The 15,180-nt window shown below is 34.9% G+C and overlaps 1 protein-coding gene across 1 annotated transcript in view; it reads left to right on the top strand.

Annotated features, from left to right (window-relative positions):
* The window catches only part of LOC150106997 (adenylate cyclase type 3-like), a 398,311-nt gene that overhangs the window by 220,884 nt on the left and 162,247 nt on the right, over window positions 1-15,180 (top strand). The window lies entirely within an intron of this gene.

Below are 15,180 nucleotides of genomic sequence, written 5' to 3'. Positions count from 1 at the left end.
TTTAACTAATTAATGGAAAAATCAATTTACGCTTCTAAAAGGGCTTTCGCGAATTTGTCTACTTGGCTAAGCATAAATATCCTGCTAATGCAATAATGGATGCTAAACAAAATATTTTACTTCTATGTGTAACCCTTTAATTTTGCGCTTCTCTCTCTCCCAAAACTCTGATTTTTCAACCCACAAAAGAGACATACCGGCCAGACGCAATTTACGGACTTAATACATGGGCCTCATAGCCTCAGTCGTTCTGGCCGCAAGTCGTTTCTTCCGTTTTTCTTTGTCCGAAGAAAAACAGTCATCTCTATCAGAGCAGCGAAATATTCGCCACTACTGACAAATGTTCTTAGTTCGAGTCCGATTTAAGACAGGACTAATATAATACTAATAATCCGCTTTAATTACAGGCCCTTAAGATACGCCTTATCTGGACTCTTGTCCAGATAAGGCGGTTAGTCTAAGCCTAAATATATCTCCTTGTGTGTTTGTGTGTGTGTAAATGCATGTGTTCTTCTGCCCAGTTTGCCTTTTTGTGGGACCAAAACCTGAGTTTCCTGCAGGGGAAACCCTCCTCCAGGAAACTCGCTTTACAACCAAATAGCTTCGTCGAAACCGACTGAGCTACAGAGGCTCTTTAAGACCTGTCTTATAATATTCCTTTGAATTGTAACAAAGGCGACACCTCTCACCGCACGTAACACGCTGAAATATCATTTGGTTAGTATTCGCTTTTTCAGTTAGTTTCGATTGATGTCAGAGTCGCACGTGACAATGTTTCCATGGTAACCGCAGGTTACACCTTTAGTAACTGCGTGGTGAGATACTATTTGGATACGTTCTATGCTCCATTCAAAATTTTGGATTATACAAAAAGAAAAAAAAAAAGTAGCAAATAGACGATATTTTAACTTACTGCACTCTCCAAGGGTTAGTTTCGCTATATACAAGTAAAAAGAATTATAATGATAATGACGACACAGCAATAATAATTTATTTATTTATTTTTTATTATTATTTTTTTTTTTTTATTTATATAAACGACTTATTTGTTTTTACAATGAAAATGATAAGGTTTACTATCACACAGAGTATCTGCACACACACAATGAAAAATTATCTTTTCTGTACAGTACGAAAATTCGATATACAAAATGCAGAGTACATTTTATAAATATGAATATACATTTTTTTAAACTAGCTAAATATGGATTGGCACCAATGTGCACACAATTCACGATACAATGCAGTAATGCGGCATACACACATAATTCAATAATAATAATAATAATAATTTTTTTTTTTTTACATTTTATTGTCTCAGTATAAGTTACATACAATAATAATATTTACAGTATTTACAATAAGGATTATAACAGAATTTTTTATTTTTATTTTATTTTTTTTTTATGTCTCAGATGAATTGCATATATAGTTGCTGTAGTAATTATATGTATATAATATTTATAACGCATTACAAGTGTGTATAACAGATACTTGCAAGTTAGTAATTTTCTTCCTCGAAGCTTAGCAGAGCTTATCTGAGGAAGATAATAGATGACAGAGGGTGGTGGTTTCATGGTTGTGTTCCTATGGTGGTCACAAGCCAGGTGTTGATTTTACTGTTTGTTGGTACGTGTTTGAAAGACTTTGACTGCTATTACAGTTTAACTTTTTTTTTTTTTTTTTTTTGTGCAAATAGAGTTGGATTTAGACATGTGTGTGTTTGTTTCTTGTGTTCTTGTAGTGGTAGTTTTTTGAGAGGGGAGGTTGTCGTGGTTTGTGTGTGTGTATGTGTGGTGGGGGAGAGAGAAACAGGAATTCCTCTAATTTTCATTCTCGCTATAATATTTATATAGTACCTGTTTCAGCTCTCTGTATGTTCCTAGGTTTCTGTTGTCGAACGGCAGTTTGTTTATCATGTCAGGTACGTAGAAGTTTCGGGTGGCTTTGCCGTGTTGATTGTTGTACTTATATGTTATGTAGTTTGTTGACTGTGGTCTTGTTATTTGATATGTTGTTCTGGTTACTCTGTATGTTGGGCTGTAGTAGTGTTTTAACATGACTGTGTAGTGGCGTAAGTGTTTCACCTTAAATATTTTGTGTTTTGTCCATGCTTCCTGCATAAGAGTGGGTTGTTCCCAGAATATCAGTTTTATCATTTTATCTTGCAACCATTGTAGCCTGTTAAGTCTGTAGTCTGCGCAGAATGCGTATGATGTGATTGCATATCTTAAAATGTTTTCACATAATGCTTTATAGATTAGTATTTTTATGTGGGTTGGGGCAATGTCTTTTAATCTGTATAGTTTGCTTGCTATTATCCTAAGCTTGGTATGTAGGTAGTTTGTATGGCTATTCCAACTTTGATCTGCATCGAAGTGAAGTCCAAGGTAGCGTGTTGTTTTCACCTGTGTGATGGTTGTGATTTTAGGTTCTGCACTTTGTGTATAGGAGGATGAATGTTTGATAGTGAGATATTTAGTTTCTATGGGCAGGGTTTGGGGGTTTTTGAATATCATTAGCTTTGTTTTTCCAGGGTTTATATATATGCCATTTTCGGTTAACCAGTTAGTGATTTGATTGATGTCATGTTGCATATTTGTGTAAGCGATATTTGCATTGTTGTGAATGGATACTATGGCCGTGTCGTCTGCATACTGGAAGATTTTACTTTTTAGGGGGAGTTGGCTTATGTCGTGTGTGTATATGTTAAATAGAATGGGAGATAGGACAGCTCCTTGCGGTACTCCACAGGTTACATGTACCTCTTTGCTGTGTGCTGATCCTATACGTGTGATGTGCTTTCTGTTTTTCGTGTATGCTTTAAACCACTGGAGTAGACGACCTCCAATTCCGATATGGGTAAGTTTCGTTAACAAGGTTTTATGTGTTAGTGTGTCAAATGCTTTTGTTAGGTCAATGAATACCACTAATGTTATTCTGTTTTTATCCAATGCAGCGTTTATTAGATCTGTGAAGTCTTCCAGGAGTGTTGCTGTTCCTTTATTTTTTTAAAATCCATATTGTGTTTTGGGTATGATTTGAAATTTTTCAACGTATGTGGAGAGTTTCTGATGTACAATGCGCTCCATGATTTGGTTGATTACAGGCAGCGTGGCGATAGGTCTGTAATTACTTATTATGTTTCTTTTTCCCTGTTTGTGTATGGGTGTGATTAGTGCAGTCTTCAGTGTTTCAGGTATGTGTCCCGTTTCGAAGATTTTATTTAGCAGTTTTTGTATAACTGGAAGTAGGTCGGTTGAGTGTTTCTTGATGTCTTTTGGTCTGATTCCGTCTATCCCCGGTCCTTTGTTAGGATTAATTTGTTGAATTGCCAGTGATAGTTCTTCTTTTGTTACTGTGGGGAACCACATCGACTGGGTTGCTCGTGGACCTAGTGGAGAATGTTCGTATGTGTGAGGAAAGGTTGTTTCTTGTAGCTTTTGGACAGAGTTCACGAAGTGCTGATTAAAGTTGTTTGCCAACTGTTTGAGGGATTGTGGTCGCAGGCAAAGCTGTGTTTTATTGTTTCTGTGGCAGTGGTTCTGTGTATATTGTCCAGCATTTCATTAATCAGGTGCCAGGTTTCCTTTATGTCATTCTGTGCTGTTGTTAATTTGTTGCTGTAATAGTTTCTTTTTGCCGTTCGAATCTGGGTTGTTAGGAGATTCCGTTTTCTTTTGTATTCAGCTTTTAAAGCGATATTGTTCGGTGACTTCTTAAGTTGTTTCCATAGGGCATCTTTTCTTTGTATGTCTGTTAGTATGTTGTCTGTTATCCATGGATTTTGTTTCGTTTGGGGGCGTATTTTTATTTTTGTTAATGCTTTGTTGTATATTTTGTTAAATGCAAGTTTAAGATTATTATATACAGCTTCAACAGAGTCTAAAGATGCTATCTGCATCCAGTCTGTTTTTCTGATTTCAACATTTTAATAATAATAATAATAATAATAATAATAATAATAATAATAATAATAATAATAATAATTTGTTGAGATTGACGAATGCTTCCATCACAACGATAGGTTCTGCTTAAGTGAAAAAACAGTCAATAGCACGGTGGTAATGTGCACGCTTTTATTTTCAGTCATTCTGCGCGTTGAAGCCCAGTTCAGAACATCCGTTTGAAGTAAAATAAAAAAATTAAAAAAAACACGAATGTATCGTTTTTGCAAATTCCTGCTAGACATTGAAAATATTTTTTGTTAGTTTTTTCAAATTAAATATGTTAATGCATATTTAATTAGTTATGCGTATGCTATTTGCGTTACGTTATTATGCAATTTTATCATTATTATTATGCAACGATTATCTTGTAACTCCCTTTTTTTATTGCACCCTGAATACCAACTGCAGATTGCGTAAAAAATAAATAAAATCATCGTACCTTATGTTATTCAAAAAGGCAGTAGAAAGCCCATTAACGAAATTGTTGACACATTCAGCTAATGGATGACTAGTTAATTGGAGACTTTGCCATTGCTTGTAAAGCAAACCATTGTCATAGCACTCTCGGGAAATATTTCCGGAGCGAGACTGCTTTACCTTGTTAGTCTGACTCTTTTAATTTCAACATTGAAATTCGCTCATTTCATCCCATCTTACTTGCTTGATTAGCAATTTAAATATCGTGAAATAATTCCCGTTCCTTCGATTTTCTTGAACATTTATCATATGTTACTTAAATCCAGTGCCATGAAATAATACTAAAGGCATTTTTTTTAAAAAAAAAGCTTACTTGGTTTCTCCAATAAATGTTAAGATACTGATTTGTTTTAATTTTTTTAACGCATTAGTGAAGATATGTGTAATCCTGTGTAAATGGCGTTTTGATTCTAGTCGCTGACTAGTGAAACGTTTTTCTTGGCCTTTTTTCGACTGATTTCCGTTTCCGAGTTAGTCGTTCTCTGACACGGACAAGTAGGTTTTTTTTTTTTTTTTTTTCCCCGGGAAAAAAAAATATGAATTATAGACTACAGAACCCTATTTTAGACGATAACAGTTAGCGTTGGGAACTACAAAATGGCTGCAGCTGTCTGCGTACTCTTCCTTCCTTCCCCCCTCCCCCCACCCCAGATGCCTATCAGAAATCATTGATAACCTTTGGACGGCTGTCGGCGATAGCTAAGGATAGCGAGTGGGTGCACACCAGTCTAAAAGTTAGAGCTAAACGGCCTCGTCTACATTGGGGAATAAGGGTGGTAGCGTATTTATTTATTAGTTAGTTCAAAAATGGGCTGCACTTAAGGGAAAAAAAAATCAAGTGACCATCCGTTACTGTGAGAGGTTTATAGCTAAAAATGATAATACAGTATTATTTTTTTTTAAATATATTTTTTGAAAATATAGTATTAAAACATCTTTTGGCACTTACATATTAAAATAAGTCCCATTGGCTAGAATTAGTTGCGAAGTTAGTGTGCAGGTGCGTATTGAAGTTTGTCATCTCGATCGGAAACAATAAATTGGAGATGACATGTCGCGTATCGCTGAAATCGTATATAGATGGTTAGTGTCTTCAGTTCTAATGTGATCGCCTTCTGTGACTTATATTTTTGGGCGTATAAGAAATAGTACCACTTGGCTCTGAAATCTTCAGATATTTAGAGATTTTAAGTAATGTAATAGCATAGTGTCTTCAGTCCACTTAAAAGTGGTCAGTTTTATTTGGCACTGTGCCAAAAGAAGGATTACAGAAGAAAATAAATACTATATTACATTAGTCAGTGAATCAACAGGACTGTCACTTTTTCGCCCCCGCATGGAATTGTTTATGTTGGGGATATGAATCGACCGCTTGTTGTTGTAAGAATGTAAAATTGGGTTTTGAGTTGGTAATAATAATCAATCTGAGAACTTTTACCGGATCTCAGTGTATTCAATCTACGTATAAAATAATTTCATTTGATTGTCTGTCTCTCTCTTCTTGGATAGACAAAAGAAATTTCTGAAACTATGAAACCATTTCCAGCGCTTTGTATAACTGTAGTCAGTTTTATATAATAATACAGCAAACATTATGTCACTGAATTAAATGAAAATAATGTTAATTCACAACTGGAAACATTAAGACTACTCTGTCATTTGTAAAGCGTAATACCAAGATGGGATTAAAAGGAAATTATCCATTGGCCTTGCTGATTAGAAGGACCAAAACAGACTTGAAGTGCATTCATAATTCGATATTTATATACAGAAACGCTTCTCCTGAGAGAAGCGTTTCTGTATATAAATTTCTCCTTCCAGGAACACTTGGTACAGATTAAGTATTCCCGTGGCTATTTCTCTACCAGTAAACACATTAGCAGGTGTCAAATTTCACGAATTTCTGTGATGTTGTAAGACTTGCCCCTTTGCATTTATTTCTCTTCTTCCACCACTGCAAACGTGAACCGATGGATTCTAATAATGAATTTCCTCTTTGGAACGAGTGCAGTTATTTAATGACCAATGTCACTGATACGGTCGCGTGAAATCCTTTATTCTCTGTAACCATGACGACTGCTCAGGTGCATTAGTTAAACTAGGTTAGAAGATGTATGGTCGATTACACCTGAGGCAAACACGGAATTTGCTAATATTTAATTAAAGAAAAGGCAAGCGACAATAATCGGAAATGGGAGACGCATTTAAAGCTGTTACCAATGAAATATTCCCCACTACGGACATGTTCATTACTTCTGCACTTAATGTACAGTATTCATAATTAGCAACCTGAGAGCTCAGTCAGTCACGGCTAGATATTGATCTAAGCGTATTGTAACCAAAGAAGACTTTAAAGAAGTGATCGTCATCCATAGAGATAATTCCATGAGTGTGATAAAGTAAAAACGTGCTTAAACTATTGTACTATTAATAGTAGTGGGATATTTTGGGGAAATCACGACAATTTGTATGAGGGGCATGATTTGTATGAGGTGTACAAGAATACTTAAAGAATAAGATGGCAAAGCATGCTTCATAAACACAATACATAGAACTTTCGATTAAATTAAAAGGCTGGCTAACAGTGCTATACCACAATAATCACTGTACCAGGAAATTATGATCATTATCTTTTCTCAGCTGAATTAAATTTCCAAAACAGACGAGTTTTAAAAGTGATTTAGCAAGAAGCTAGTTAATTTAATAATATTTAATATTTACGTGTTATTTGATCCTATAAGAGAATTTTTTGCAGTTTATAAAAGGTTGTTTTTATTCTGTATTACTTTTTTTGTGATAGAGATCATCATAAGCATAATATAAGTTTAATATATGAATATAAATTTAATTCGCCTTATCGTGTGGATTATACTTCTATTATTTGTGCAATATTAAAATATATCTCACTGCCTATTAATTAAAAAAGTACTGCTGCGTAGTAAACGAACATATGCCTCTGGCAATTATACTTACAGACGGGAACATTTATTTATTGAAATAGTTACTGCACAAATTCAAAAAAGCGTACATGATTGAAAAAACTAAAATCACCTGGAAAGATACCTGTAAACTTTCATTTGCAGCAAAAAAAAAAAAAAAGTGAAATATATATACAAACGAAAACAGACACTGGCTTGTATTATACAGACCAGTAATAAACCGCAGTCTATATAAAACAGTAGAAGAAATTGGCTAATTTGGGCCAAAAGTAAATTCTCTGAGTTTATATATATATTAATAAACGTCCTTTCTGCTAAAAAAAATTAATCATACTCTTCAAAGAGGAAAATTACCACGCTTTGTGTGTGTATGTGTTATGTGTGTGTGTGTGCTGTGCCTTGATAATATGAAATATATGTCATATAAAAATATCATATGAAATACTCATATGACAGAAACATATGAGTTGTTAAAGGGAAGACCTTTTAAAGGGAATAATACACAGAAGACTTTTTCATTATTGTGAAAGCATGAGTGAGTATCGTTATCAAGGCTGTAAGGACTTTTTTTTTTTTTTTTTTTTGCTGGGAGGGTGATGAATGGGTTACGAGGAAGTTGTGAGCATTGTTGGTGAATAAGTTAAAGGAGAAGTATGCAGGGGGGGGGGGGGCTGAAAAGTTCTGATAAACACCCAGAACAAAAATTATATAACTATGAGAAAGAACATATCTTAAAACCCTTTAATCCCCGTGTTTCACAAAATTGTAATAATTTGTTCTTTTTCCTTTAGGATATATAAGAAGGCATGTCAGAGGTTTTGAAGAAATTCAAACTTTTCAGCTTCCCCCATCGTATAATAGGTATTGTGTGACAAGTGGTTAGTGAAGGCTTCCAGTGCTGTGTCTTTGACTCCGTGGAGATGTCCAAGAAAATAATAACAATAAACATCATGAAAAACTGGTTTGGCCTTCCTTAGAAAAACTTTTTGTGGTATTACTGTTACCGCTAAAGTGCAGAAATCAGTTATTCTGCAGATTATCTAAGTATTGTGCAGATTAACTAGGGTGATCCGTTAACGTGCGAAAAATTGTTTCATTTCTCAAATTACCTAGGTAATCTGTCTGCAAATTACCTAGATAATCTGCACATTACCTACTAGGCACTCGTTAAAGTGAAAATAAGATCTTTGCTGGAACAATAGCAACGTTTCTGTACGCTTAAATTAACATAATGTTATTTATTTATTTTTCGATATCTAAAGAATCAAGTTAATACAATCAAACAATCAACAAATTAGTTGATAGAATCAATCAATTAAAAAACTATAATACAAAGAATCAAACGGTTTAAAACCTTTTCATCCTTTTCCAACTTGAGGCCAATCATTCAATCCAACACCTGTTCATACCATGGTTTCTTGCTGCCTGTACTAGTTGCTATCGACCTGATCAGTGGTGGTGCACTCGGGATTTAATCTCTTGGAGGGGGCTGAGTACTCAAGATTTAATCTTGGGGGGCCGAGTTGAGTAGACGATTTGGGAATATGGGAATACAGTACACACTACGCATCGCATTACGACCTATGACTGAGCATCTGCAATGATCGCCAATACATGATACCCGTAGTCTCTGGTCCGGCTCGGGCAAACAAAGTATCGCCCGAGCACTACCTCTTCGCCTTGCGTTCACAACGGCCGTGATTCCCGAGAGCCAGAGGGTATTCCCACCTTACGTGACCGCTAATTCATAAGTAGTATAGAAATAGAAAACACGACACAACATAAATTTTTAAAATCATAATAATAATTTTAATTAGGAAAAGATTTTTGGAAATTTTTCTAGGTTTTTTCCTCTTTCTTTTGGGGGGTCCAGGGCCCCTTGGCCCCATCCCCGGGTGCGCCAATGACACACATTATATGATTTGCCTTCTAGGGAATGCAGCTGATGCATTTGACCTTCGCTCTTTATATTATTACACAATATACTTCCAGGTGCTTTCCCCCTTCCCCCTTGAATTTCAAACTAACAGAAGCCTTCACAAAAAGGCCAATCCTGATAGCTTATCTATAAGATGATCAGATAATTTTTTAACGAGGGAAAACTACGAATGCTTGCCTTATGATCAAAAGGTTGTCTCAGGGCAAAGTATAGTAAGGATGACTCCATATTTGTTTGTACAGTAAAAGAGGGGGAGACTCCGAATAACGTTATTCCTAAGTGGCCAGAATCTTGGAGATGGCACTGGTCTGGTTTCGAAACTATCCTTCTAAATCAAACCAGCATTTTAATAATTTAAATAGAGTCGTAGCTATCGTTCTGCGAAAGTTAATCTTGAATAGATTAAACTTGATTAACAAATTTTCGTAAAAAAAAAAAATGTAATTCCCGGAAATAGTAAGTGATAGATCATAATATTTATAGATTCACCTTTGAGACGCTATTTAGACGTAGAGAATCGGCCACTTTATTATACTCGTATATCTAGAAGCAGTGGCACACTCAAGATTTAATCTTGGGGAGAGGGGAGGAGTACTCAAGATTCAACTCAGCCCCCCAAAGATTTAACCTTTGGGGGGCCGAGTTGAGTAGACGATTTACGAATACACACTACGCATTGCATACGACCTATGACTGAGCATCTGCAGTGATCGCCAATACATGATAAGAGTAGTATAGAAATAGAAGACACAACATAAATAAAAAAACGAATTTTAATTAGAAAAGATTTTTGGAAAATTTTCTAGTGTATATTTCCTTTTTCTTTTTTGGGGGGGGGGGGCAGAGCCCCTTGGCCCTGGGTGTGCCACTGAACCTGATAGTGTGTTGAGGAAAACCCATTCTTTTCATTACTTCCCACAGTTTCACATGCACAACACAGTCAAAGGCTTTAGAGTAGTCTAAGAAACACATTACCAGAGGGCGTCTGAATTCTTTATATTTTCTGTGATCTAAGGCAAAGGATCTGATCTCTGGTGCCCTTACCTTTCCTGAAATCTGCTGATTCCCCCAGGCATCTCTGCCTCAACTTTGGCCTCGTCCTATTTAGTATGTGGAATGGGCTAAGGTTTAGATAATGCAGTGTTCTCACTGCTAGAGACCAAATATCAACTTTTTACAGGCCAGTTCAAGTTTGCAGTAAGCAAGGTGATGGTCTCACACTAGGTGAAATTTTAAATTCACCCACCTTCTAAACACAAACTCCTATGCCACAGGAGGATTCAAATCTAAAGTCTGTTGGCTGAAGGCCAGAGACTCAGCTACTTGGCCAGCATTTTTTTTTTATGAAGCTCTCATTATGAAAGGTGTAAGCCTATAGTACATTAGTATCATGGGTAGGCTAAGGATTTTTTATTTTTGTTAAATTTTATACATGCTTTGTATTTTTTAGTTATTTTTGTTTATCTTTGGTAAGAACAGGGCTGGCGAAAGCGGGTATTCAGAGCATGCGGTGCATGCAGGTGCCGCTACGAAGGGAGCGCCACCGCCTGGGTACGGTTCATAAGTTCATTTTTAAGAAACAAAATTTTTATCATAAAACCAAAAAAATTCTTAGAATGATCAATATTAAAATAAATAAGGCCGGATACACCAAATAAAAATTTTAAAAAATTGTATATTGCCACCTCTTTGATCAGCCAGCTGTTTACAATTTTGCAGCGAGAGCAGGCTAAATGCTTGCCTGCAGAATTTGTTGTGTCTACTGCAGTCTATCTAAAGTGAAACGGTGAACGGTTTTTATGCGCAGAAACAAATTTTCATACAAAACATTTGTTGCTAGTTAGCCAGTCATATGGTATGCATCTCAGTAGGCTACTGACAGCAGAGGAGTGCGGACTATTATTTCATCTCTGTGTTGTGTCGTGTAATAATTTCTTGTGGGTATAAAATAGAAATGGAATCAAAAATTTTAAAAAACGTTATCCGGTGCACAAAATCGTAAGCATCATGAAGCGATAGAAGCAGTTATTAAGAAACAAACTGGGGCTCTTAATAAATTTGTTAAAATATTAAAATATTCTGATGCGGATTGTAACCAACTCGATACATCAGAAATCAGAGAATCAGAGTTGAAGAACCGTGCACATCATCCAGTTTTCATGAAAGTACTATTGCAACTATTGAACAAGATAACTGAACATGATTTAAGTGAAAAATAATTAGGATTTAGTCAACTACAACAAGATTTAGTTGTAGTTGACAACGAAACTAACACATTGCTAGTCTCTGTAAATTTAGAAGATCCAGGTGAATGGGGAAATATTGATGAAAAATTACGAGCTGTTTTAATTGAAATGGGGACTGTTCAAAAGAAAAATATAATACATCCCAGAGATACATATGGTCGTAAATTTGGCGCCACGTATTATAATAGAAAAATGGAAAACGGGAGCTCGTGCCAAGAACATTGCTCATTTATTCCGAAACTTTAAATTCTGTTTTTTGCTTTTGTTGCAAACTTGTCGCGCCTACTAAATCAATGGAATCATCTACTGAGTGTTGTGGAAGGTTATAACGATTGGAGAAATGTAAGTACAACTTTACATAGACATGAGACTAGTTTAACTCACATGAAAAATTTCTTTAAATGGAAGGAACTTGATAAAAATTAAAAAAAAAAAATACTATTGATTTCCAAACTCAAAGCATGTATGAAATGGAAAAGAAACATTGGACGAGTGTTTTAGAATGCTTGATTGAAATTATAAAATTCCTTGGTAATTTCGAAATTTAGCTTTTCGCAGATCATCTGATAAATTAAATGAAAGGAGTAACGGTAATTTTTTGAAATTAGTCGAATTGTTTGATATGTTTGAAAACTTTGGAAACTCATGTTGAAAGGGCCCTACAACGAATACAATAGTGTATACTATTTGAGTAAAGACAGTCAAAATGAAATATTGGAAACTTTAAGTAACGCAATCAGGGATACAATTTTATTATCAATTCGCAAATCTAAATATTATTCCATAATTTTAGACTGCACACCTGATGCAAGTAAAACAGAACAAATGATGATTATTATTCGCTTTGTTTCCTGTGACAATGGAATTGTCAAGATCAGGGAAAACTTTTTAGGTTTTGCAGATATATCATATTCGAACGGATGTGGTTTATGTGCAACAATAATGGAACAACTGGAAAAATGGAACATTTCCATTGAAGACATGCAAGGTCAAGGGTATGAAAATGGGGCAAATATGAAAGGGAAAAAATATGGGCTCCAAAATTTGCTTTTGAACAAAAATCCTCGAGCGTTTTACGTGCCATGTGCTGCTCATGCTCTAAATTTAATCATTAGATGCAGCCAAAGTGAATGCAGATACAATTAGTTTCTTTGCAATTATTCAAGAAATATATAATTTCTTTTCATTCTCTTACTAACGTTGGGCAATCCTTTTAAAGTTCGTAAAAAACTAACATTGAAACAGCCATCAGAAACGCAATGGGAAAGTAATTAATGCAATCGCCCTCTACGATATCAGTTAGGAGAAATTTATGATGCACTTTTTGAAATTTTAAATAATGAAAATTTTAATAAAGAAACTCAGCATGAAACACAAACATTATGTGCTAAAATAAAGGACTACAAATTTATTTGCTCTCTTATAACTTGGCATGATTTACTTAACAGAATAAACCCTGTGAGTAAAATGCTTCAAGACAAAAATATGAACATTACACTTGCTTTAGAATCTATCGAAAACTTAAAAATATTCTTACAAGAGTATCGATCAGATACAAATTTTTAAGAAGTTCTAAAAACGGCAAAAGAACTGAGTGAAGAGGTGGACGGAGAACAAAAATTTAAAAGTGGTACGGAAGTTCGACGACGAAAGAAGACACGACAATTTGACTACTAGGATCATGACGAAACTCCACAATCGCCAGAAGATAAATTTAGAGTGAATGTGTTTTATACACTTATAGACGTTGCAATGTGTTCGTTAATAGAACGTTTTGAACAACTAATAACATATTATGATAATTTCAATTTCTTGTATAGATTACTTCAAATTAATAACGAAGATTTACGAAAAAATTGTGACGATTTAGATATTCTCTTGAAGGACGGCGACAATAAAGACGTAAATGCAATAGAACTATATGACGAGTTATGTGCTTTCCGGGATATTTTTCGGAAGGATAATTTAAATATTCAAAAGCCCTTTCGATATTCTTAATTTTATTGTGTCCAATAATTTATCTTTCCTAACTTTTCAATTGCTTTAAGAATACTATTTACCTTACCTGTTAGTGTAGCGAATGGTGAACGTTCCTTTTCCATGTTGAAATTGATTAAAACTTACTTAAGAACAAGTATGTCACAAAAAAGGCTTGTTAGTTTGGCGTTAATAGCTATTGAAAATGATATATGTGCGGAATTAAACGTTAAGACCATTATTTCTAATTTTGTGAATATGAAATCAAAAACCTTGAAATTTAAAAAAAAAAAAATTTCAAGTATATTTATGTAGTTTAATTTATTTTCTGTTATTCTCTAAAGATGTTATTTTTTTGAATACATATATTAAATGTTCTAATTATTTCTGAATTCTTTTCTTATTTTCTCATCTATTTTGAGTTTCTTTTATTTTTCTAAAAGATAGTTCCACTTATAAAAATTATTAAATATTTTTTACAAGTTACTAAGAATTTAGTAACTTATAAAATGCAAGAATTTTTTAAACTTTAGTTCAAATAAATTTTAACTTTAATTAAAATTCATTTTAATTTTGTTAGCGATTCGGGTCGGTGAGAAGGCTATAATCCCTGTATCATTATATTAAACGATTAAAGTGAAGTGACTTTATCAAAATTTGCTTTAACTTTTGAGAATTTTTTGAATATTCGAGTTTTCAACGATTATCCTGCTTAGTCAACACCCCCCAGTTCGTTACATTTAGCGAACCAACGTGTGGCAGTTCTGTCGAAATTTATTTAAGAAATTTCAAATAATTTAAATTTTTATTATCGTAAAAGAATCACACGCCCCCGGATCGTTACAGGGGCGCTTAGATAGACATTGCATGCGTGCCGCAAAGACCCTAGCGTTGGTTCTGGGTAAGAATATAAAAAATAAATATCAGGAAGATTGGGAAACGTTCTGGAGGTTAATAAAAATGTTACAAATGGAAAAAAGAATACTATAAAAAGGAATTAGAGATGATAAAGGTGATATGAGTCTTTTTAGTGAGTTAACTGGTGCTAACTGATAAATGCAAGAGATAAATGCAAGGCGAATCAAAGTAGGAGAGAGAGAGAATTTAGGGAGTATGAGTGAGAGGTATGGGGGTGCTAGAAGAGGAGAGAATGGAAACAGTAGAAGAGAGGGAATGAGAGAGAGGTATGGGAATGCTAGAAGACGAGAGGATGGAAACATTAGTAGGAGAGACAGAATGAGAGAGGGATATGGAAGTGCTAGAAGTGGAGAAAATGGAAACAGTAGGAGAGAGGGAATGAGAGAGATGTATGGGAGTGCTAGAAGAGGAGAGAATGGAAACAGTAGAAGAGAGAGGTATGGGAATGAAAGAAGAGGAGAGAATGGAAAAAATAGGAGTGAGGGAATGGTAAGGGGTATAATGTATGGCGACTCAATGATCCGTGGTGTTCAAGATAGGATGCGTGAGGAGTGTTTGCCAGGAAGAACAATAGAAAGGGTGGCTATGGCAATTAAGAGAGGTGAAAGGGTGGATGAGATGACTGTGATGGTAGGAATGAATGACTTGAGTGGTAATGTAAGTCGGGCAGCGAGAGATGTGAGATTTTTGCTTGAGACTGTACAGAAGAAGACAGAGAGAGGAAAAATAGTGTG

Source organism: Typopeltis vanoorti, chromosome 5 (genome assembly GCF_054136105.1).
Source record: "Typopeltis vanoorti isolate ZY-2024b chromosome 5, IOZ_Tvanoo_1.0, whole genome shotgun sequence".
Classification (NCBI taxonomy): Eukaryota; Metazoa; Arthropoda; class Arachnida; order Uropygi; family Thelyphonidae; genus Typopeltis; species Typopeltis vanoorti.
This window is presented reverse-complemented; position numbering and strand designations above follow the sequence as displayed.